Raw genomic sequence first — 24,167 nt, forward strand, 5'->3', positions numbered from 1 at the left:
ATCTAAGAAATAAATACAATTTTTTTCTAAATTATACTTTAGAATTAGGAAAAAGGAAACTTGTATAGCTTTTTCTATCTGCCAAGTAAAATACAACATCAATTGTTTATTTTATATTGTCATGATTATCCCAGCTTTTAAATATAAATATATAAGTAAATACTTTGGACACTGGTTCTCAAAGTTTAGTGGGAATAAGAGTTAATGAACAAACTGTCAGAAATGCAGGTAACTGTCCCTTACCTCTCCATGGTTTCTTGGATGGATCAAGAACCTACATTTTAACAAATTATAGTTTTTCCTGTCTAATTTTTGAAGCACAAAATGAAAACATTTGCCTTAAAATGTAAATTTTATTTAATCTGAAAAGTATTTTTCACTTCTATTTTTAAATTCTATGTAAGTGATTTTTGTACCATATATTGAGAAACATAATCTAATCTCATTTTTAAATCTCATTATAACAGAGCCTCCTAAAAATAAAACAGTCAATTATTAATATGAAATGTGTTGTTCCCTATTAGATAATGAAGTTGGCTGTGAATGTTGAGTTTACCCTTTCGCTACCATTTATGGTGTGATTTGAGTATATCACTTAATCTCTATAGGTCTATGTTAGAAAAATATTTATATTATTCCATTACTTTCTGAAGTATATGGGATGATTCCTGATACACCATACAACCGTAGAAAATCTACTGAATATGGGAAGGGTGGAGGTGGAGAGGAGATCTTAGTTTAAATGAGAGTTACAAAACATCCTCTCACAGTTTCCCAATTAGATGTTTATAAAATATTTGCCAAAAAAACTCACTTATGACACAAAATTCAAAACTCAAAAATGTTTCAGAATCTAAAAAGGTTACTACTGAAGGGAAAATTTATAAAAGTGATTATAAAAATAACACAATATGTGAGGTGATGGATATGTTAACATGATTATGATAATCATTTCACAACATATATGTACAGCAAAATATCACATCACATACCTTAAATATATACCATTTTTATTTGTCAGTCACACCTCAATAATGTTGGAAAAAAAACAGTGTACAGGTGTACTTGTGGTCACTGTTACCTGCAGTGAAATGTCACAGATCAGTTTTTGTTTGTCTCTGCTTGTTGAATAGCCCTAGAAGAAAAGGAGCAATAGGGACCTGTGTGTGATTGGACGGTTCCTGGAACTCTCCGCTATAATTCAGCTGGGATTAAAGACAGGTTGTGACCTAGACTGATCACATCAATTTCCATAACAGGCCTGCATGTTCAGCCTAGCAAGAGGAGCTGCCATACAACATCCTTACACAATATAATAAAAGGTATTCACCAAACTGCTAAGAAAGAGATGATGGTAGACAGAGACTTTCAATTAAGTATTATTTGAAGTTTTAAGACAAACAAATCAGTACTGTAAAACTTCGAAATGAGAAATAACTATAACAATATTTATATTTATTAAAAAAACACTGTTCCTCAATAGATCAGCTGGAGAAAAACATAAGCATAACATTCACAATACAGAAAATGCAATATTAAAAAATGAAAAAAGTAGAAAAGCTATTATATTTATACTCAGGCTGAAAAAGGCCTTTTTAAAGTGAATATAAAATAAAATGAAAATGTTTGTATGGCAGAAAACACTGCAAACAAATTAAAAGACAATAAAGTATGAAATTATTTGCAATATACATAATGGATAAAAATGGACTAATATTCTTAAAATACTGCATGAATACACTAACGAAAACTTAAACTGGTGCTTCAATAGAAAGATGGACAAAGAAGTTGAACTGAATATTAAGAAGAAATATAAATACTACATATTGTATGATGGCAAAAGTGAAAGAAACTATAATTCTTTTCAATCCTGGTGGGAGTATAAATTTGAACATCTATTCAAGGAAAATGTGGTATTGCAGGTTGAAAGACCTCTAATACGTGCTCCATTTAGATAGCCAATTCACTGTGGAATAAAATTTCCTATCCAAAAGAAGTGATATAATTCTGTCAGGTACATGTACAAATTCACTGTGCAGCTGTCTATATAATAGTGAATATACAAAGCAATCTAGCAGACTGGGCACAGTGGCTCATGCCTGTAATCCCAACACTTTGGGAGGCCAAGGCAAGTGGATCACGAAGTCAGGAGTTCGAGACCAGCATGGCCAATGCAGTGAAACCCCATCTCTACTAAAAATACAAAAATTAGTTGGGCGTGGGGGTGTGCACCTGTAATTCCAGCTACTCAGGAGGCTGAGGCAAGAGAATTGCTTGAACCCAGGAGGCGGAGGTTGCGATGAGCTGAGATCACACCACTGCACTCCAGCCTGAGAAACAGAGTGAGACTCCCATCTCAAAAAAAAAAGCAACCTATATAGACAATAATAAAGAACTGACGAGATAATTTATAGTAAAAACAGAAACTAGCACAGAAAGGAATGTAATAAAACTATAAGATGTTGATATAGAAGTATAACTTAGATATGCAAAGAGGTTCATGATATATTCTATGACAAAGTAGGATACACAATTTATATACTACATACACACACAGAAGGATCATATATACATTTAAAACAATCTTTTCACAAAATAAAATTTATATATAGATCGCATATGTGTACGAGTAGTGTTAAGAGTAAAAGATATGCAACATAAAAAAATAGTTATCTTCTCTGAATTACAGGATTAAGGTAATCATGCTCTTCTTTATACATTTCTGTATTTTAAGTTTTAAATGATGAACTTATGTAACTTTCTATAACCAAAACAAAAGGTTTAAAGTAGTCGTACCTGAGCATTTTGGGAGGCCATATTATTAGCTCTCATTTTACCCTTTCATTTACTTCACTGCTCTTATTTCTGCATAGAGCATGCCTCTATATATTATTTAATTTACACTAATCATTGGCAAAAGTAGTCTATGGCAGATAAATGAAATAAAAATGACTTGAAGATTGAGCAATTAATTCGCTTTTTCTCACTAGACTGTAATGATTATACTGGTGTGGATGGAAAAGAAGCTTTAGTATCAAAAGACCCAGAAATACCTAATGTAAATGACGAGTTGATGCGTGTAGCAAACCAGCATGGCACATGTATACCTATGTAACAAACCTCCACGTTGTGCGCATGTACCTCAGAACTTAAAGTATAAAAAAGAACCATATTTCTATCTTTGCTACAGATCATATTTAATTGAGTAAGATTAGACTTCTCTCTTTGAACTTCATTTTACTCTGTAAAATGGGAATAACAATATCTTTCTCATAGAGTTTTTGTGGTGATCCAAATAGACATTTGATATACAAGTATAATATGACTCTTGTAGCCAGAGTGGAATTGTCATTATAACATCCTTAGGGAACAAAAGCACAGTACAGAGATTATCAGATCAGCATTTTCACTCTAAATGACTAGTAACCTAGGAAGTGAGCATTGTCCCCTAACTGATAGGGTTGATTAGTGAATATCTCAGTGAATAGTGACAGGACTGTTTACAACCTAACCACGGCACATTCACATTCACATTCACATTCACATTCTAGTTTGGAAGAATCTGAAAAGGTCCCAGTAAACTAGGATGAGTTCTGAGCCATAGACATACCAAAATCTTTCAAGTGGAAGTGTTACGTATATGAAAGTCAAGTTCCTTCCTAATGCTTTCTTGAGCCTTATGTAACCAATGTTTTCTAGAACACTGAGGTCATTTGTTTGAACATTAATATATTCCTTTATCTTCCAAAGGATTTGGTGTAATTTAAAATAGAGAGTGCCTTAAAATGGATACTAAACTGTAATAAAAACTTCAACCAATGTAAAAGTTAATCTAATTTTGCATTCCAACTTGGATGGATCAATTAGGAGGTACTAGTAACTACTAGTAATCGTCAGCATTTATGCATTAGCAAACAGCAACCTACATGATATTCAGTGGAGGGGTCTGAGATGCTGTGGAAGCCAAAGCTGAGTGTGCAATGACAACGTCAGGGAGCTACAGAGAATCAGGAGTCATTCCTGATTCCTAAAAGGCATTCCCTTCTGACTTAACAGAAGAAGGATGATACAAGATACCTCTTTCTGGGAGAAATTACAAGATGACAAAGAGTTTTGGGGTTTCTCCTGCACTCTATAACTTTCTTTGGTTATGAAGAGTCATAACATGAGATGAGCACTTAGGGGAGAATTGACAAGTTTATGTTTTACACACATAATTATTGTTTTTTTAAAAAAACTATTTTTTCTCTTGCTTCTCTACTTTGACTTGGGGTTGTGCAGACGCCCATTACGGAGAAGGCACAAGTGCATGCAAGTTGTCCTACTTGTAATATCCCAGAGAGTCAGTAATAAGTGGGAAGCAGAAGAGGCATCTAGGATTAATACCATTCATGGTTCTGGACTTGCTAATGAATGGCATTTAAAATCTATAAAAATCTTTTAAAAATCTATAAAACCAATGCCAACAGTCTCTTCAAATAACTATCTTAACGACCATGTTATATATAAATGTGACATATTTAATAATTTTATGAAGTTGAAAATCACGTGGAAATGCATAGACTTGAATTAGGAAAAATATTCTTTTACCTAGGAGCATATACTCATCAAATAATAATAATCAGAATTGAAATAATAGGCAAGAATAGATCAAAAGAAATGTCTGATCACAATATAAGCCAAGTATCCTTATCCAAAATGCTTGGGATTAGAAGTGTTTTGGATTTTGGATTTGTTTGTTTGTTTTTGAAATAGCTGTATTTTACTGGTTGAGCAACCCTAATCCAAAAATCCAAAATCCAAAATGCTTCAATGAGCATTTCCTTTGAAGTCAAGTTAATACTCAGAGAGTTTCATATTTTGGAGCACTTTGGATTTTGGAGTTTTGGAATAGGGATACTCAAACTGTACCGTATTTTCATGAAGTGGCCACAGAGGGTCACAGGCAAGTCTGATTACTTGTCCAATATATCTGTATTTTGGTGGAGAGGGGAAAAAATAACCTAATGTTCAAACTGGAAAACAAGGAATGTTTATAAATTTTAACTGTCCATATATCTTTAAAAGTTTATGAATTTTTTAACTGTCCATATACTAACTTTAAAAGTCTGACTCAAGTAATACCTCATATTTGAAAAACTGTACATTACAACAGATAATTTTATAAGGTAAAGCATAAGGAGGATTACTTGCTCAAATGGTCAGATTAATAATGTAAGAAATTTACTAAAATGTTTTAAAATGAAATATTTATCATATTATTCATTATACACATCATCTCTGTGTCCTAAGAAAATAGTCAATTGGCATTAATCTCTCATAAGGTAGGTAATAAAGTCAGTAACTCTATACTACCAGTAGTTGCTGAGTTATTCTTCCCCTAAAATAGCAAAGAAACTTGCATATTCTCATTCCTTCCTATTTAAAAATGGCAGTTGTATAACAGATGAACTTGTAGGTTCTTTCATTGTCTTCAGCTGTCTATGGTGGGCAAATTTGTACATTTTAAAAATATATTCTAATTATTTAAAATACTTTCTTTTAAGCAAAAATTGAGTAAAGTGGCAGAATAAACAAAATTTTGGATTTGAGAAACCTTCCAATACACAGTTATAAAATTCACTTTTAAAACCCCCTTTGATAGAGAGTCATCAATAAATATGGAAATTCAAACATATCCTTCTAAGGAATAGAGATTTATAAATGTGTCACATAACCTCAGCAAACCATTTTACCTAATGTTTCAGTGAAGGTGTGAGAGTCAGGATTCTTTCACCCTCAGACCACCCATCATCCGTGTCTACACCAATTTGATGTGCCACAGATAGGGAACCCTGGAATTTAGATACTTAAATTTCAGCTTAATATTGGAAGTTTCTAATTGGAAATTTTAAATTTTAATTTTCAGTTGAATTGGTGTCTGAAATGTTCTATTGCAAATGTTGAAAATAATACCATAATAGAGAATAGACTCTTTTTATATCTATTAACAGCATAAAATCTTATTTTTTGTCACTTTTTCTTAGTTTGTTACCTGTTTTAATTAAACAAAAAACAAAAAAAATTATCGAAATCTAAGTAGGCTCTTAGGAAATTTTAAATATTCATTTACTCCCTAATGTAATACCAAAGTAGACAATCAGTTACTTCTGCGTAATCAACACACTGGAAAACAAAGTACTTTATACACACTGATTTCCTGCACTGAAAACTACTTGCTTGACTTTTCTGGAAGGGGATCCTCATTGATTTCACTTTGGCAAATGGCAAAATAACTTCAGAAATATTAATTCAAACCTTTTTCCCTATATGATTGCAAAAACAGTACTATGTAGGTGAAGCCAAAAATAACAAATGGAATTATTCACTGAATATTAAGGCAATTCCAAGGAACTAAAATGGATTACTTGAATATTCCAATATATAGAACAGTAGAGCAACGGTTCTCAAATCAGGGTTGATTTGCCAATGATAGATCCTCCCCCAACCTTCCAATTACACAGTCCCCTGTTGCTCCTTTTGTTCACTTTTCAGAATCGTGGCACTAGTGAGTAGAGGCCAGGAATGCTGCTAATCATTCTACAAGGCACGGAACATTCCCCTACAGAAAAGGAATTACCCAGGCTAATGTGTCAATAGTGCCGCTATTGGGAAACCTGCAGTTAAGTAAGAGTGGGCCTTGTCAGATGCAATAATTTAGCTGTATAGGTAATTTATTAGCCTCTTAACACATCAGAAAGTTGAAATTTGCTTGAATTTCACCCTGTAAAATCACGTAGAAATGTCAGAATGAGTTAATCTAAAATACCACTAGCAACTAGACTTAGTAAATGTTCTTAGAGATAATTATTTATTGACCAGGGTAATATATTATTTCCTTTTTACATAGGCATTTCTCCACAGTGCTCCTTTGTTTCATAAAGAGAAGAGAATGGAGCAGTTCAGACATAGTATTCCTAGGTAAGTAAATATAAAACATTTCAGAATTATTTTCCTTTGCTCGCCTATAATTTCAAAAACAACCTTATATCTTTTTCAAAAAGGTTTATTCATAAAATTCTTTTGAAATTAAAAAGTGTAATGTTATTAAAATATTTATGTTTCATAAAATTTCGTTTCTTCTTTGATATTTTAAAAATCGATGTATGTCAATGCTGTTTAGTATTAAATGTAGTATTAATATTAAAGATGCCATTTTGGAAAAAAACCTAATTAATGAATAAAGTGAACAAATCATGACTATATAGTGTGATCAATTTTTACAAACTGAAAAAATCCCTATAATCATATCTAGATCAAGATACAGAACACTGACCACATCTTAGAAGCTATCTTTATTCTCATTTCTCTTCACAAAATGTGACCAAGAATTGTTGACTTCTACTAACATAAGCAGTTTTTAGTTTTTCAATTTACATAAGTGAAATCCTATAGTATATAATCTTCAGTGTTTGAGTATTCTTCTCAACCTTATCGTGTAATACAGTTGGTTTCTCTGCTGACTGATTTTCCATTACATGAACTACTGCAATTTATTAATCTCTACATGTCTTTTCTCTACATGTTTATTCTCTACATGTCTTTTAATGGACATAATATGCATTTTTATCAGTGGAGGGTGTATAAACAGAAATGGAATTGATGCAGAAATCAGGGCAGTGAAGTAAATGAAAGGGTAAAATGAGAGCTAACAATATGGCCTCCCAAAATGCTCAGGTATAATTACTTAGAACATTTAGCTTTGGTTATAAAAAGTTACATATATTCATCATTTAAATTTTAAAATACAGAAATGTATAAAGAAGAGCATGATTACCTTAATCCTGTAATTTGTAGAAGATAACTTTTTTGTGTTGCATATCTTTTACTCTTACCACTACATGCACACACATACGCAATCTATATATACACTTTATTTTGTGAAAAGATTATATGTTAAATATATATGATCCGTGTGTGTGTGTAGTATATTAAGTTGTGTATCCTACTTTGTCATGATCATGAACCTCCTTTCATATCTAAGTTATACATCTGTATCATCATCTTATAGTTGTATTACATTCCTTTATGTGCTAATTTGTTTTTACTATAAATTATCTCATCAATTCTTTATTATTGTCTGTATAGGTTGCTTTTTGTATTCACTATTATAAAGACAGCTGTACAATGAATTTATACATATACCTGACAGAATTATATCACTTCTGTTGGATAGGAAATTTTATTCCAAAGTGAGTTGGCTATCTAAATGGAGCATATATTAAAGGCCTTTCAACTTGCAATACCACATCTTCCTTGAATAGATATACACATTTATACTCCCACCAGGATTGTAAAGAATTATCGTTTCCTTCACTATTACCATCATGCAATATGTAGTATTTATTTATATTTCTTCTTTGTTAATATTCAGTTCAAGTTCTTTGCCCATTTTTCTAATGAAGCACCAGTTTGTTTTTCATTAGTATATCATGCAATATTTTAAGAGTATTAGTCCATTTTCATCCATTATGTATATTGCAAATAATTTCCTATTTTATTGTCTTTTAATTTGTTGCAGTGTTTTCTGCCATATACATATTTTCATTTTATTTTATGTTCACTTTTAGAAAGGCCTCTTTCAGCCTAAGAGTATAAATAATATAACTTTTCTACTTTTTTCATTTTTTTATAATGCATTTTCTCTATTGTGAACCACATGACTACGTACGTTGTTGGCACTTTTTCTGGATTTTTGGATTTGTTTCATTGATCCTTTTGTCTGACGTTATGCTAAAACCATACTATAACAGCTTTATAATTCCTTGATATTAAGCATATTATTTGGTGTATACCTGTGATAGCACAAATTTTGATAATATTATGGATATACAAAAATTTTTGCAATTTCATATTCTTTTTCTATGACTAATTTCAATTATGCTTTTGAAAAAAACCTTGGGGTACTTGATGGCATTAAATAATATATGTCAAATGCATAGCCTAGTGCTGTACATGTTGACACTCAAAGATAGCTATAGTTAGTAATAGCCGTAGTAGTGGAAATTATAGTAAACATGTCAGGAGTAATTATATTAATGAATATTCATTAAACTGTGTAATAGGTTCAATTCTCAAAGAATACTTTAATATTTTCACTCACTTAAAACCTATATTCTTTGTGAAATCTAAATTTCCCCAATCAAATGTACCCACTACTTAAAATAACACAATGCAGACCCAAAGATACACATCTAACACAATGTCTGACAGAGTTTTGAGTTTTCTAAGAGAGAACAAGCTTTGGAGGACCATGCATGTATGATATAAGATAACACTAAGAGTATGTGTTTTGGGCAATGATATACTTGTGCTTCAATCTTTCCTTCTCTAGATACTACCTCTGTAACCTTTGAGGCTCACTTCCTCATTTGAAATATGAAGACTGCTGAAACAATGAAATGAGCTACTGTGAAATAAGGTATGTAAATAGCCCAGTGCTTGACTACACTAGGTTTCTGTCCCAAGTTCTTCTCAAGTTTATTTGTATTTTATTATTTTTTTCTTCCTTTTTTCAGTGAGGCTTGAGCTGAATTTATTATTATTATTTGAGGGAGATGAGTTTTTTTTCTTCCTCTAATGTTTCCATTTACAAAGAAACCATTTATTTATTTGCCTGTACATTTTATTTAATTATGTCCCTTTACACAGCAGAGTTAGAAATAGGTTTTTCTACCTGCTTCAAGGAGTTATATGAAAGATCAGTATTATGCCAAACATGTGAGCCTTTTCTCAAATAAGTGCAATGTGTTCAGATGCAAGGTAATTCCAAGAAGAAGTCATGAGATTCCCTATTACTCCCCTAAAGGGACATCTTTTTAGGATCTGGAGGCCTGGATCCATTAAGCCTGTTAGAAAAGGCTGAGTGAAAAGAGAGTCAAAAAAGAAAAAGAGGATTATCGGGGGGGAAATATATCTGGAAAACATGGAGGAAATGGGGAGACAGAATAAAGTTTCAGAAACTGGGACTCATAATGTTTTACTGATTTTCAAAGTGATTATGATATGCCCACTCCTATGCAAGGTGCGGGGGCCAACACAAAAATCAACAGCTGCCACCATTCCTTGACCTGTCTCATTTTGGCAAAGAATCAGTTGCATCTAGAGTTGAGACATCCCGAAGCATCTTGTAGTCCAGAGCTCTCAAAGGCATGAAGAAGCCTTTTTCTTAAAACAATCACAGCAAATACCATCCCATACATTTAAACACAATGCATTATAGCCAAAAAGAAAAAGCCTGTTTCCAGAGTATTTAAGGGTTTGCTGAGAGTGTCTTCAAGGGGTGGAAGATCAAAGTAAGGGATGTCTCAAGAGCTAAAGTAAACAAAAACAGCAAATGAGATTAGAAGCCCACTCATACTTTCCTCTCCAGCTCTGCTGTTGCTATTCCCGAAGTTCATGCTTTAATTACCTTGTTGTAGGAAATTACAGGTGAGACTAAATTGTTTTCCCTACTGCTGCTTCTCTCCCTCCCCATGCATCCCATACACACCAGCTGATCACTGTTCTTGAAGCATCACTCTTATCTGATGCTTCCTTCCTCAAAGGTCTCTCCTGGTATCCTACTAACTAACGAATAAAGCTTATATATATTCTGGAAGTCCTAGGAAGTTTTTAAATAAATGTAGTTAGTGATGATAATAACACCCCAAAGCCTATGGTCCCCCATCTATAAAATGTAGATAATAAAACATACTTTGCAAAGCTATTGTGAGTATAAATATGATATTTGTAAAAATAATAATAAGGCAGATATACTAGGAAGCCACTTGAATATGAAAAATATTTCAAATAAATAACGAAGTAGGGAAAATATGATTTTAAAATTTTTATTGAATGACTACTATGTGCCAAGGAATATTCAAGGCATGCTACTTGTAAACAAGGTCTCTCCTTTCACAGAGTTTATAAGAGTTTATTTGAGAGCTAAGAATATTAATTATCAGCTCCTTACAATTTGTTATTCCCAAAGAATTTGTGAATTTTGAGGCACACCTGCGTTGTGTATTGCAACTAATTCCAGATGAATTTCTTGTTGCTTGCTTACATGCCTTTGGTTCTAAAGAATTCCAGATTAGTTACCAAAGTGGCAGGGTGGGGAATTTGTTGCTATGAAACAATGTTGAGTAAAACAAAGTTGAATTATTTAACCAGAAATACTGTGTCTAAAAACACAAAAATTCAATTTTGCCGTTTTACTAGCCCTTGAGCTGTTAAATTTCTCTGTTAAATGGGTAACTAAAACCCATTTAAGAATTTATTTCAAAGCAGCACTGGGCGCGGTGGCTCACACCTGTAATCCTAACACTTTGGGAGGCTGAGGCAGGCAGATCACCTGAGGTCAGGAGTTCGAGACCAGCCTGGCCAACATGGTGAAACCCCATCTCTATTAATAATCCAAAAATGAGCCGAGGCGTGCTAGTGGGTGCATGTACTTTCTCCCTTGTAGTGTACCAGGCATATGGTATTCAGTGAAGAAATAAATGAAAGAAGAGGATTGGTATAGATAATTTCCTTTCATTTTTCATGTCATGAAGTAACTTTATAAATAATACTTTCGTGACTGGGCATGGTGGCTCACACCTGTAATCCCAGCACATGGGAGGATAGCACAAGTCCAAGAGTTTGAGACCAGCAAGACCCCATCGCTATAAAAAAAAAAACCCAAAATTAGACATATTGGTGCACCTCTGTAGTCCTAGCTACTTAGGAGGCTCAGGTGGGAGGATCACTTGAGCCCAGAAAGTCCAGGGTACAGCGACCTATGATCACACCATTGCATTCCAGACTGGGTGACAGAGTGAGACCCTGCCTCAAAAATAAAATGATAATAATAATTATAATAATGATAATAGTATTTCCTAAATTCAAAATAAAACATTTTTTAAAAATTAAAGGTAATTTAATTACAATCTTCTTATAGTTACTCAAACAGTAATTATTTATAATGCTGCATTTGTTTTCTTACAGTATATAAAGTTTTATTTTAGAAGTTGTTCCCTGTTTAGTCTGAATCAAGAAATTTTTAAAAATTAACACAATTTTCTTTTTAGAGAGAACACTGAAAAAACAGTAAAACATTTTCATTTCAACTAATTATTTTTATATTTAAACTCTTCAACCAGATTAAGTCAATGGTAGGATAGGAAATTCACATTCCTTTAATCTGAATCTTTTTCTCTATTTTATTTTCACAGTCAATTACAATCAAATATGAAGAGTCAACTATTAGAAAAGTTTTTAAAATCCTGTCTTACTAAAACAGAATGCAACAAAGAAAGAAGAAAATAAAGAAAGAAGGAAAGAAGGAAGGAAGGAAGACATAAAGCCTGATTCAAAGTGATTTTATAAAAAGTAACAGAAGTTTTTATTAATGTAAATATTAATTTGTGAAAATTATATTAATGAAGACCCCCTTCACTGAGTATTTTTAAATGAAAATCTTCTAGACACTTATTTGCATTTTTCTTCCTCTATGTAATGCAAGGTAAATTAAAACAGATGGTTTCAGAAATGCATTCTCAAAGTTGAATAGTTATGGGTATGAACATGAAAGACAGAGTTATATTAGAACTAAAATATTACATCTCTAACTCCTTTTTTCTCCATACTATACAAACTTTATCAAATTCATTACAGAGCTCTACAAGGATACCATTGATATATTCTCTTTCCTCTAATTCTGGAATCTAAAGTCCAGAACCTTGAAGAATCTTCTTCCTGCACTCTATGTCGCTTGTATACACAGCCTTATTGAATTTCCCTGCTTGGCTCCAACCTCTTATTAGCTAAAAAAATAATAACAGTAGTTTATACTGTCCCCAGTTCATCAGAAAGAAAGTCCTGCCACACTGGAATATAATGGTGAAAAATACATAAGTATAGAGCTTACTGCAAAAGACCAAACGCAAAAAAGTACCAAGTGAAAAAGCAAAACCAGTGACCAAAAGTCAATTTGAAGGTAAGGACCATGAATTCAGCATCAGTGAGGATGAAATACTTAATTTGTATATCGTTCCCCTTGTGATGTTAAAATATCATTGACATAACTCGTTCAGCTTGGCCCACTGAAGGCAGGTATATAGCTCTACTTCCTTCCAAAGCTCTACTAAAATAAGAGTAATGAATTGTAACCAGAGAGATAAAACGAATAGGGTTGAAAATAACGAGGAAAGATATTGGTATATTTTTTGAAGATGAAAAATCAACAGAGGGGGTACCACAGGAGAGAAAGCTAAATACTATGTATCTGTAGATAAGAGTAACTATGAGCAACTAATCTTTTTTTTTTTTTTTTTTTTTTTTTTTTTTTTTTTTTTTTTTTTTTTGAGACGGAGTCTCGCTCTGTCACCCAGGCTGGAGTGCAGTGGCGCAATCTTGGCTCACTGCAAGCTCCGCCTCCTGGGTTCACGCCACCCTCCTGCCTCAGCCTCTCCGAGTAGCTGGGACTACAGGCGCCCGCCACCACGCCCGGCTAATTTTTTGCATTTTTTTAGTAGAGACGGGGTTTCACTGTGGTCTCGATCTCCCGACCTCGTGATCCACCTGCCTCGGCCTCCCAAAGTGCTGGGATTACAAGCGTGAGCCACCGCGCCCAGCCTGAGCAACTAATCTTAAGACCCAGATCTACAGACACATTTATTCAGCAGGTGCTACACAAAATGAGAGACAGATAAAAACTGGAGATATTGACTGAAGTTTACATAAGACCAATTTGTCCTTCAGATCCCCCATCTACCATCCCTGCCCAGTCAAGCAACTGCATCTTCTAAATCTTAGCTTAATCCTAAAGGCTTATTTCATGGAGAAACTTAAACAAAGGCTTCAAACTCAGGGTCCCTAGGTACAGCAATGATTAGGGACAAGATGAACTGAAAGAGAGAGACAGAGAGAGAGAGGATTAAGAGAAAGCCTACAGAGAGAATAGCAAATCTCCAAGCCCCTTGTCTCACCTAGTTCCATGATAGCTGGCAGCCAGACATATACTCCCTAACCACCAACCCCACCCACTCACCACCACACACTCCCCAAAACAATAGAAAGCTTTTTCTCTGGAGAGTCTTTGTGACCAGAGGAGAAAGTTACATGTTGTTTACAGAGATTTTCCTCTGAGGGAGGTGGAGGAATCTTCCACCCACTCACCTTATATCCAAGAAGACCTAACATATAAACTGAATTGGTAAGTAAAATCCTAAAAAGAAAAGCCCAGGCCCAGATGGACTTGACAGGTGAATTCTAGAAAGTAACTTTGAAAAGAAATACTACCAATTCTACACAAACACTTTCCAAAAATTTAGTAGAAAAAAAAAATGTGCCATCTTATTCAACGAAATCATTACTACCTTGATACCAAAGTCCAAGAAACACATGGAGATAAAAAAATTTCTTAAAGGCTTATGTTTCTTAGAAACACAGAGGCAAAACATTTCTTAGCAAAACAACAAAATGAATCCAGCCATACAGAAAAGGATTATAATCCATGAAAAAGTGGGATTTATCCCAGAAATGCAAGGTTAGTCTAACATCTGAAAATCAGTTTATATAAGAAACCATATTAACAAAGAAAAAAATGATATAATCATCTACATAAAAGCACAAAAAAGTATTTAACAAAATCCAACACTCAATTCTGATAAAAACTCTCAGTAAACTAGAAACAGAATGGAATTTTCTCAATCTAATAAAGGACGTCCATGAAAAACCCACAGCTAGTATCCTACTTGAGGGAAGGCTGACTGCTATCCCCCTGTGATACAGAACAAGGGAAGGAAATCTGCCTGCACTACTTTAATCAAATATGGAGGCTATAGCTATTATAATAATGCAAATTAATTCATTTATTGACTAACAACATCCAGATTGGAAAGAAAGCAGTAAAACTAGCTGGGCACAGTGGCTCACACTTGTAATTCCAGCACTTTGGGAGGCTGAGGCAGACAGATCACTTGAGCCCAGGAATTCAAGACAAGCTTGGGTAGCATAGCAAGACCCCATCTCTACAAAAAATACAAAAATTAGCTGAGTGTGGTAGTGCACCTGTAGCTCCAGCTACTTGGGAGGCTAGGGTGGTAGGATCACTTGGGCCTGGGGAGGTCGGGTTTGCGATAAGCAGTGATCACACCACTGCACTCCAGCCTGGGCAACAGAGTGAGACCCTGTCTCAAAACAACAACAACAACAAAGCAGTCAAACTACCCTTATTTACTCATGGACTATATGATTCTGAATGTATAAAATCTTAAGGAATTTACAGAATATTTTATTAGAATAAATGAGTTTAGCAAGCTCAGAGAATATAAGACCAATATACAAAAATCAACTGAATTTTATATACTAGCAATGGAAAATCACAAAATGAAATCAAGAAAACGATTTCATTCATAGACCAAAAGAATAAATGATTTGGGAATAAATTTAACTAAAGAAGCATAAGACCTATACAGTGAAAATTACAAAACTTTGCTAAGAGAAACTAAGGATCTAAATAAACAGAGAGAACCACTATGTTCATAGATTCAAACAGTCAGTAATAAGGTGGCAATTCTCCTAAGGTTGATCTATAAATAAATGCAATCCCTATCAAAATCCCAGCAGGTCTAGAACTTTCTTAAAGCTACAGTAATCAAGACAGTTGTGTGTTAGTCTTTTTTGTATCGCTATAAAGGAATACCAAATGCTGGTGCCATGCAGAACTGTGGTAATTTATGCAGAACCTAGCTAAGTAGTTTACAAAGAAAGAGATTTATTTGGCTCACACTTTAATATGGCACCAGCATTTTTCTGGTGAGGCTTCCGGAAGCTTTTACTCATGGTGGGAGGTGTAGAGGGAGCCAGCATCTCACGTGATGAGATGGGGAGCAAGAGAGAGAAGGGGAGGTCCCAGACTCTTACACAAACATTTTTTGTGTGAACTAATGGAACAAGAACTTACTCATTACCAAGTGGATGGAGCTAAGTCATTCATGAGGGATCCAGACCCATGATCCAATGCCTGCCACCAGGTCCCACTTCAACATTGCGGATCATATTTTAACATGAGATTTGTACATACAGCTGAACCATATCAGTGTGCTATTGGCTTAGAGATAGACTGATAGATCAGAATAGAGAATCCAGAAACACCCACCAAAATTTTAAAAAACAAACAAAACCAACTTACATTTATGGTGAAAAGATTTTTGATAAAGATACTAAAGCAAATTAACAGGGAAAGGATAGCCTATTCAACAAATGGTGTTAGAACAACTGGTTAATCATATGCAAAGACGAAAACAAAACAATTAAAAAAACCTTTTAATACTTAAAACCCTTATTTCTCACCATACTCATAAACTAACATAAAATATCATATACCTAAATATAAGAGTTAAAACTATGAAGCTGTTAGAACAAAATGAAGTTTTGTTCTTGTGAATTTCTAAACATGACATCAAAGCTGAAAATTTTTACTCTACAAAGGACACGATTAAGAAAATTAAAAGACAACCCCAAAATGTAGATGAAATTTTTGCAAGTCGTATATCTGATAAAGGCCTTCTATCTAGAATATAGGAATAACACTTCCAAATAAACTAGATGACAAACAACACAAGGAAAAAAGAAAGGGCAAAATATTTTAATAGACATTTCACCAAAAATTATATTTAAATGGCAAATAGACACATGAAAAGATGCTCAACATATTAGTTATTAGGGTAAATTTTGTAAATTAAACTACAACGAATGATCACTACCTTTATCCACTAGAATAGCTGTAATCCAAAAGAATTACAACACAAAATATAGGTAAGGATGTGGAGTATTTGCAACTCTCATATATATTGTTAATAGGAATATAAAATATATACTATTTCATAAGCTAGTTTGACAGTTTCTTGAAAAATCGTAATACGCATAATATGGCCTGTAATTTCACTGCTAGTTATCTACCCAAGTGAAATAAATATATGTCCCCAGGAAGACTTGTATGTGACTATTCATAGTCATATCACACATAACAGCACCAAACTGGAAAAATTCCAAAATTAATCAACTGGCTATATAGATACATAAAATGGGATATATGGATACAATAAAATACTACTCAGCAAATCAAACTGTGGATACATACTACCACATGAATGAGCATCAAAAACATTGTGTGGTGAAAGAAGCCAGACACAAAAGACTACATTTTGTATAATCCCATTTATAGGGCATTTCTGGAAAATGCAAAACTATAGAAAGTGAAAGCCAACTGGAACTTGCCTGGGGCTTGGGGTGGAAGCAAAGACTGACTGCATAGGCACAAGGGAATGTTTTGGGATCGTAAAGATATTGTAAAATTGAACTGTAGCAATTGTTGCACATTCATACATCATTATCCACTTACAGTGAGTAAATTTTATGGTATGTAAATTATACCATGACATATGGCATACTTCTATAAAATGAAGAAAAATGCTAAGAAAGAGAAAGGCATACAGACCAGGAAATTGTTCTCTAGCACTGGAGAGAAAGGCGCTGTACATAAGCCTTGAAAATAACTAGTCACTTGTGACAGAAAGATAGAGGCTTCCAGGAAATAACAGAGGAAAAAAATGGAATTTTAGACTAACTATTATATTTGTTGCCAATTTTCAGTGGAGTTTTACAACTACTTTAGAAACTGTAAAGATAATTGGTGGTAGAGACAATCAAAATAATTATTAATTCAAATAACTGTAAAATCATGTATAAGAAAAAAATAACAATAAATAATACAGTGTTGCAATAAAATAAACAACAAATTTGTATTTACCCCCCAACTTAGATAAAGCATAACTCCTTTAAGATGATGAACCAATGAGACTGGGGTTGGGAAGGAAGAAGAGAATGAATGGGGGTTTGAGGGAAGAATAAAAGCAGGGATAAGAGCCCAGATCCTTGTCTTCTATAATAATACGCCACGCGCAAAATCTCAATGTGAAAAATCAACAAAGAGTACCAAAAGTATAATATTTGGGAATATGGACATAATTACCAATAGCAACCATAAAGAAACTTGAAAGGCATTGTCTTTGGAGCATACAACTAAAGAATAGGCAGAGGACAGCTTTTCATTAGTAGCCCAGTGATGCTGTTTGACTTTTAACTATTTTCATATACCATTTGATTTTTAAAAATTGAATTTTCAGCAAAATCAAAATACATAACTCAATATGTTAGAGCATATAATTACACTACAGTGGAAATGTTTTAATATTCTCCATAATTCAGATTCTACTTTTTTTTTTTTCTCATGTCTCCCAGGCTGGAGAGCAGGGGTGCAATCACAGCTCACCGCAGCCTCGAACTCCTGGGCTCAAGCAATCCTCCCACCTCAGCCTACAAAGCAGCTGGGATTACAGGCATGTGCCACCATGCCTAATTAACTTTTACAAATTTTTTTGTAGAAATGGGGTATCACTCTGTTGCCCAGGCTGGTCTCAAACTCCAGACCTCAATCGATCCTCCTGTCTCAGTCTCCCAAAGTCCTAGGACGAGAGGTGTGAGCCACCACAGATTCTACTTTTTAAAACAATTTTTCTCCTCCACTCCCCGATATCAATCTGTACTGGTCAAATAATTTTCATTGTCCACATGTGTAACTCACTCTTACTGTAATCTCTGCCTCTCATTAAACTACTTCTTCCTTTTTCTCATCCATCAAAATAGTACCCATTGTTCAAGGCCACATTTATATATTAACTTCAGCTTGAAGTTTTTGCCATCCACTTAAGCAATATTTCAACTTCATATTGTAGCTCTTAATTAGATGGTCTTTTAACACGGGGCAATTGTAGTCATCATCATTCAACAAGTACTTGCTGAATCATCTGTGTATACACGAAATCATTCTGTTTTTGGACAAAGAGACTGATAAACAAATTTGAGAGCTACTGGGTACCAAAATGTAGACTGTTTATATCTGCACAGTGAGGAAGAGGAGAATGTCCAGATAAATCCAAAGTTTCTGTCGTGAGAGGCACTGGGTAAATACAGGATGCTATGGGAGGACCAGTTTGGGCTGTGGGAAAATAATGATTCATGTTGACCCTGCAAGTTGGGGAGCATTTAAGCCATCAATGTGACAATTCTAAGTTGACAGTAGGATACATGATTGTACTTATCCAGAGCACCCTATCCTGTAAATACAAATGTCACAGCTATCTATGTATCTAATTGGAAAATGTAACCATGAGTGTGATTGAAAGTCCTGTAGAGGAGGTTATACAGTGAAAGGGCAATAAACAACCACCCCTGGGGAACTACAAAATCTGACATACAGATCCCAGGGGGTGAACCAGTGAAACAACAAGAGGAGAGAGACTGGAGATGTGGTGTCATGAAATCTAAAGTAAGAGAGTGTTTCTGAAAGGAGGGAATGGTTTAAAAGAGTTAAATTCTTCTGCATACTTTGTGAAATACCAACTGAAAAGATCACTGGGGATTGGGGCAAGAGGAGTGATTTCATCCAGCACAATGTAAGGCAGAAAACAGGCAGACAAAATGAAGAGAGGTGGGTTCAGTATTTGATGAATTCTCCAAGATAATGGGACTTTTTCTACTGAGTTAGAATGGGACTTTTTCCCACTATTTGGAGGTGAGACAGAGAAGGGTGAACCCCAAAGTGCCCACGACGCCAACCTGGAGACAGAGGAGAATCCCCCTCAAAAAAAAAAATATAGAATGGGACTTTTTCTACCAAGTTAAAAAAAAAAAATGGACCGAACTACAGGTTTGGTCCATTTTTAGTAATATCTTTCTACTCAGGTTCCTCAAACTAATCTATATCTAAGAGACCCCCAGACTAAAGTTCAAGTTCATTCTTTTAACAAATTAGCACCTAAAGTTTTCTTGCATTTGAAACCAATAGCAATTAGCACTTAATTTGTTAAAAGAATGAAATTGAACTTTAGTCTGGGGGTCCTTTAGATATAGATTGGTTTGAGGAACCTGAGTAGAAAGATATCACTAAAAATGGACCATTAGAAGTTTTCAGGGGAGCCAAACAATATCAATGAGAAGATGCATGACTCATTAGTTTTTGAGAAAAGAAGATTTCAAACCCAATTTCTCTTTCAGTGGAATTCGTGAAAGTGGGTGGAAAGGCCTGAATAAATAATGTAAACATTGCTTAGGTAGTCGGAAGATAAAATATGGAGAGAACACATAAAATATGGAGAGAAACAAAACACATTCATTGAAAAAAAAAAAACTCTTCAGAGAGCTTGTTTTTCAGAAGAAAATATTTGTGGTCATAGATGAAGCAAAGTTTTCTTACACTTAATACCAATAGCAATTTATATAATTTTTAAAGTGACAAATTATATTTCCAGAAAATCAAAATATTCTGCTTTCCAAAAAATACACAAATGACAAACAGTGAGAAAACATTTACAAAGCACATAACTGGTAAAGACTTGTATCTGAAATATAATCAAAAACACAAACATGGACAAATGATTCAATCAAACTCACCAAAGAAGATAAACAGTTTACAAACAAAAAAAAGAAGTAATATAAAAATTAAATTAGAGAAATGCTTATTAAAACCTTAATAAGACACCACTCCACACCCATTAGAGTGGATAAAATTAAAAATACAACACTAAGTGCTCACAAGGACGTGCAGCAACTGGAACTCTCACATGTTGCTGTTGAAAATGTAACTCTGCACAGCCACTTTGCAAAAACAGTTGGGCAGTTTCTTACAAAGTTAAACATATACTTACTAAAATTTCAGTCCTGAAGAGTATCTGTTTAGGTGAAACAAGAACTTATGTTCACATAAAAATTTGTATGCAATATGTTTATAGAGGTTTTACTCATAATAATGAAAACTGAAAACACTCAAATGTTCTCTAGCTGGGCAAATGGATAAAATGTGATGGTACATTCATGTAATGGAATATCCAACAATGAAAAGAAGACTGCTACTGATATCTGCCATAATATGAGCAAATCTCAAATGCATTATAACAAGTAAAGCAAGCCAAATTCAAAATGCTACATGATGTGCGATTCTTTTGTATAACATTCTGGAATAGGCAAATCTACAGGGGGAGTAATAGAAGTCATTGTTAAAGGCTAGAGGTGGAGAATGAATATGACCACAAAGTGTCACCAGGGAATATGTTTGGGAAGGGGAGAAGTGATGTATCTTGACTGTGGGGATGGTGGTTATACAACTCTATTTGTCAAAACCCGCTATAAGCAGTAAATTTCTCCATACGTAATTTCACCCTTATTAAAAAGAATAGATCCTAAATCTAAATTTTGAATACACATAAACTGAGAGCTAAATAGAATTTAAATTTTCATCTAAAAACTTAAACCCAAAGAAACTAAAAGGTAAATTTAAAGGGGAGACACAACCTTAATGCTCTTGATTTCTCAGCAATCTAAAGAACTTTAAAAAATAATTTTGCTTTCATTCTAGAAATAAATTGCTTGGTACAAACAGGATTTTATGAAATTTCTTTTTTGTTGTTTTCAGATGGTAAGATCTTATCTTCTGAGACCTCTGAGTTGACAGCAATATTGAATTATGTTGAAGAACTTGACAAAACTAGTAATCTGTGGTCTTATTTGTGTTTTGCTTCTAGTCACCAGCTAGGTAACTTTGAATAAGTTACTAAAATTCTCTGGGTCTCAGTTTCTCCATTTATAAGACAGTGAGTGTAATAACTGTAAAACCTTCTATTTTTTTGTTTTTATACATAAACATACAATAAGTATGGCCAAGTACAATAAATAAAATATTAAATAAGAAAGTCACCAAATCACTTCCAGTTTAGGTGAAATCCACATGGTGTTTGGTTATATTATTATCTGTAATTTTGGCAAATAGTTTATAATTCGAAGCATATGTAGCAGTTACTGTAATAAATAAATTAGTTATTAAAAACCAAGAATTTAGCACTGAGTTTGTTCCACTACAAGTGCTCAGCAAACAGACTACATTATCACATTTTTATGTCAGAAAACCTATCTTTAGACTAAGAAATATACGTGAGAATTTCTAAAACAAATAACGTTCACCTTTTGAAACTAAAAATAACCCCTTTTGTGGACAATCAATGTCAAATGTGAAGTCATTATGAACTAAGTGCAAAAATTGAGTGAAAGGAATTTGTAGACTTTAAGAAACTGCTAAAAATAGCAAAAGCTAAGTGGCAGAAGGAATTTACATTTCTTTAGGAAACCTAAAGGAATGTAAAAGTTTTTGAAAAGAAAATGTTTAGAATGAACATGTGCATTTATTATATATTCATATCCAAAACTGAGGGTTTCAGTTATAAAATGGCTGCGGGAAAAAAAATCAACAAACTTCTAAGCATGTAATTTTATAATATTTAAAAAAAATTAAACACTGATAATTTTATGCCTTTGTATGAAAGCAGAAATTTAATAAATGTAATTTAAAAGCATTCAGCCAATTTTTTTTTCTTTTTACTTTCAGTGACTGTCAAAGCAAATGTTTCTGATTTTGCCAAAAATGCTATCTGTAGATGATGAAGAGGCCAGTTATTGCTTTGCAAAAAGGGTCTATTTCAAGCCGCCTCTGTCACGGAATTTTGCTGTTTTCAATCTGTTTCGTCTCCTCTGGGAACTCCTTCCTACATCACTTTCTAACTGTAAAATAAATGATCCAAATACAATCTTTAAATCACCACATCCTATTACAACTTCTGAAAACCAGTCTTTCAGGTATAAATGGAAATTTGTCTTCTGTTCATTATGACTTTAGATATTTTAAAAATATCGTTCTTTATCCAGCCCTTATAACCTGTAATTTAAGACTACTTTGCTTATCATTATTTCATCAGGGTAATGTTAGTGATTGTGTATTTTTATTTCAACAATTTAAATTTCCACTGTTTGGATGTAAAATGACAGCATTCTGACTCATCGGTCTTTGAACTGATGAGTTTCACTATTCACACATAAAACAGGAAAGAAAAGAAGAAGACAAAAAAAATACTAGTGGATATATGCCAGGACCACCTTTTCTTGTTTCAGCACTGGATGTTTTGGACAGAGGCTCTTAGAGGAAATCTTCCCAGAAATTAAATTCCTATTTTTGCCCATTCTGGTGTGTAGGAAGAGTTCAATGGAAATTGTGAGACACAAAATGTAAGAGGTTACATATGCAGGCTTCTAAATAGGGGCAATTTTTAACAGAATACTGCAGGGTTGAAGTTGGACTCTGGAGAATTTAGCATTGACCTGAAAATGTAAGGGACCATGGGACCACATAACATCATGCCAGCTGCTTCAAAGAGGTGCCTGCCATTTAGGTCATTTTCAAAATCATCATTTCAGAGAACTGTGAAATTGTTTCAGTGAATTATATAAAATTGTTTCCCATAATCTTTCAAAATGTATTTTATGTAGATTGGCACATTTAAACAGCCTTCTGTAATATCTTAAATAGCAAAGGCTTTGGAAACTAATTTGCCTTAATTGAAATAGGTGCACCTGTTCAGTCAAAAGTGGCTTTACATCATTACCTGCTAGAAAAAAGACACCATCTCCACCTTGAAGCCCCACCTCCTCCACGGAGTCTAGGCCTAAAAAGTACTTCTCAGTTAGGAGAAAAACCTTGGAAGTAATTTGCACCTAAGTCACTAATGCAAAAACAGAAGACCACATGCTTTTGGACAATGATAGCTTTGAATTTCATTGTTTCCTAAAGTTCACCCATATTTCTAGCAAGCTTTCCTACTAAAATGCCCATATTTTGTATAAATATCCTATAGCTAAATTTTGTAGTGTTTTCTCTTGATTTATATAACAGTAAATAACTACTAGTCTGCCTATACATATAGGCAGATATATAATAGTTAAGAGACTAGCTTTTAGACTTGGAATTTTACTCAGCTGCACCACTTATCACCTGTGGAACTTGAGTACCTCATTTCCTCTTACTGTGCCTCAATTAGTTCTACTATAAAAAAAAAATAGATGCACCTGCCTTGTAATTTCTTATGATGATTTAAAAAGATGATGTGTTTATAGAATTTAACATAATGCTTAGTACACATAACACTTCATAAGTATTAAGATATTTTCTCTGAGGCATTAAGTGAATTAAGTATTTTAAAGTTTAAATTTATACACAT

The 24,167-nt window shown here is 33.7% G+C and overlaps 1 protein-coding gene across 2 annotated transcripts in view; it reads right to left on the reverse strand.

Annotated features, from left to right (window-relative positions):
• The window catches only part of VEGFC (vascular endothelial growth factor C), a 188,749-nt gene that overhangs the window by 38,698 nt on the left and 125,884 nt on the right, over positions 1–24,167 (reverse strand). The gene's annotated exons all lie outside the window — the stretch shown is intronic.

This window comes from Hylobates moloch, unplaced genomic scaffold, assembly GCF_009828535.3.
Source record: "Hylobates moloch isolate HMO894 unplaced genomic scaffold, HMol_V3 SCAFFOLD_3, whole genome shotgun sequence".
In the NCBI taxonomy this organism is placed as follows: Eukaryota; Metazoa; Chordata; class Mammalia; order Primates; family Hylobatidae; genus Hylobates; species Hylobates moloch.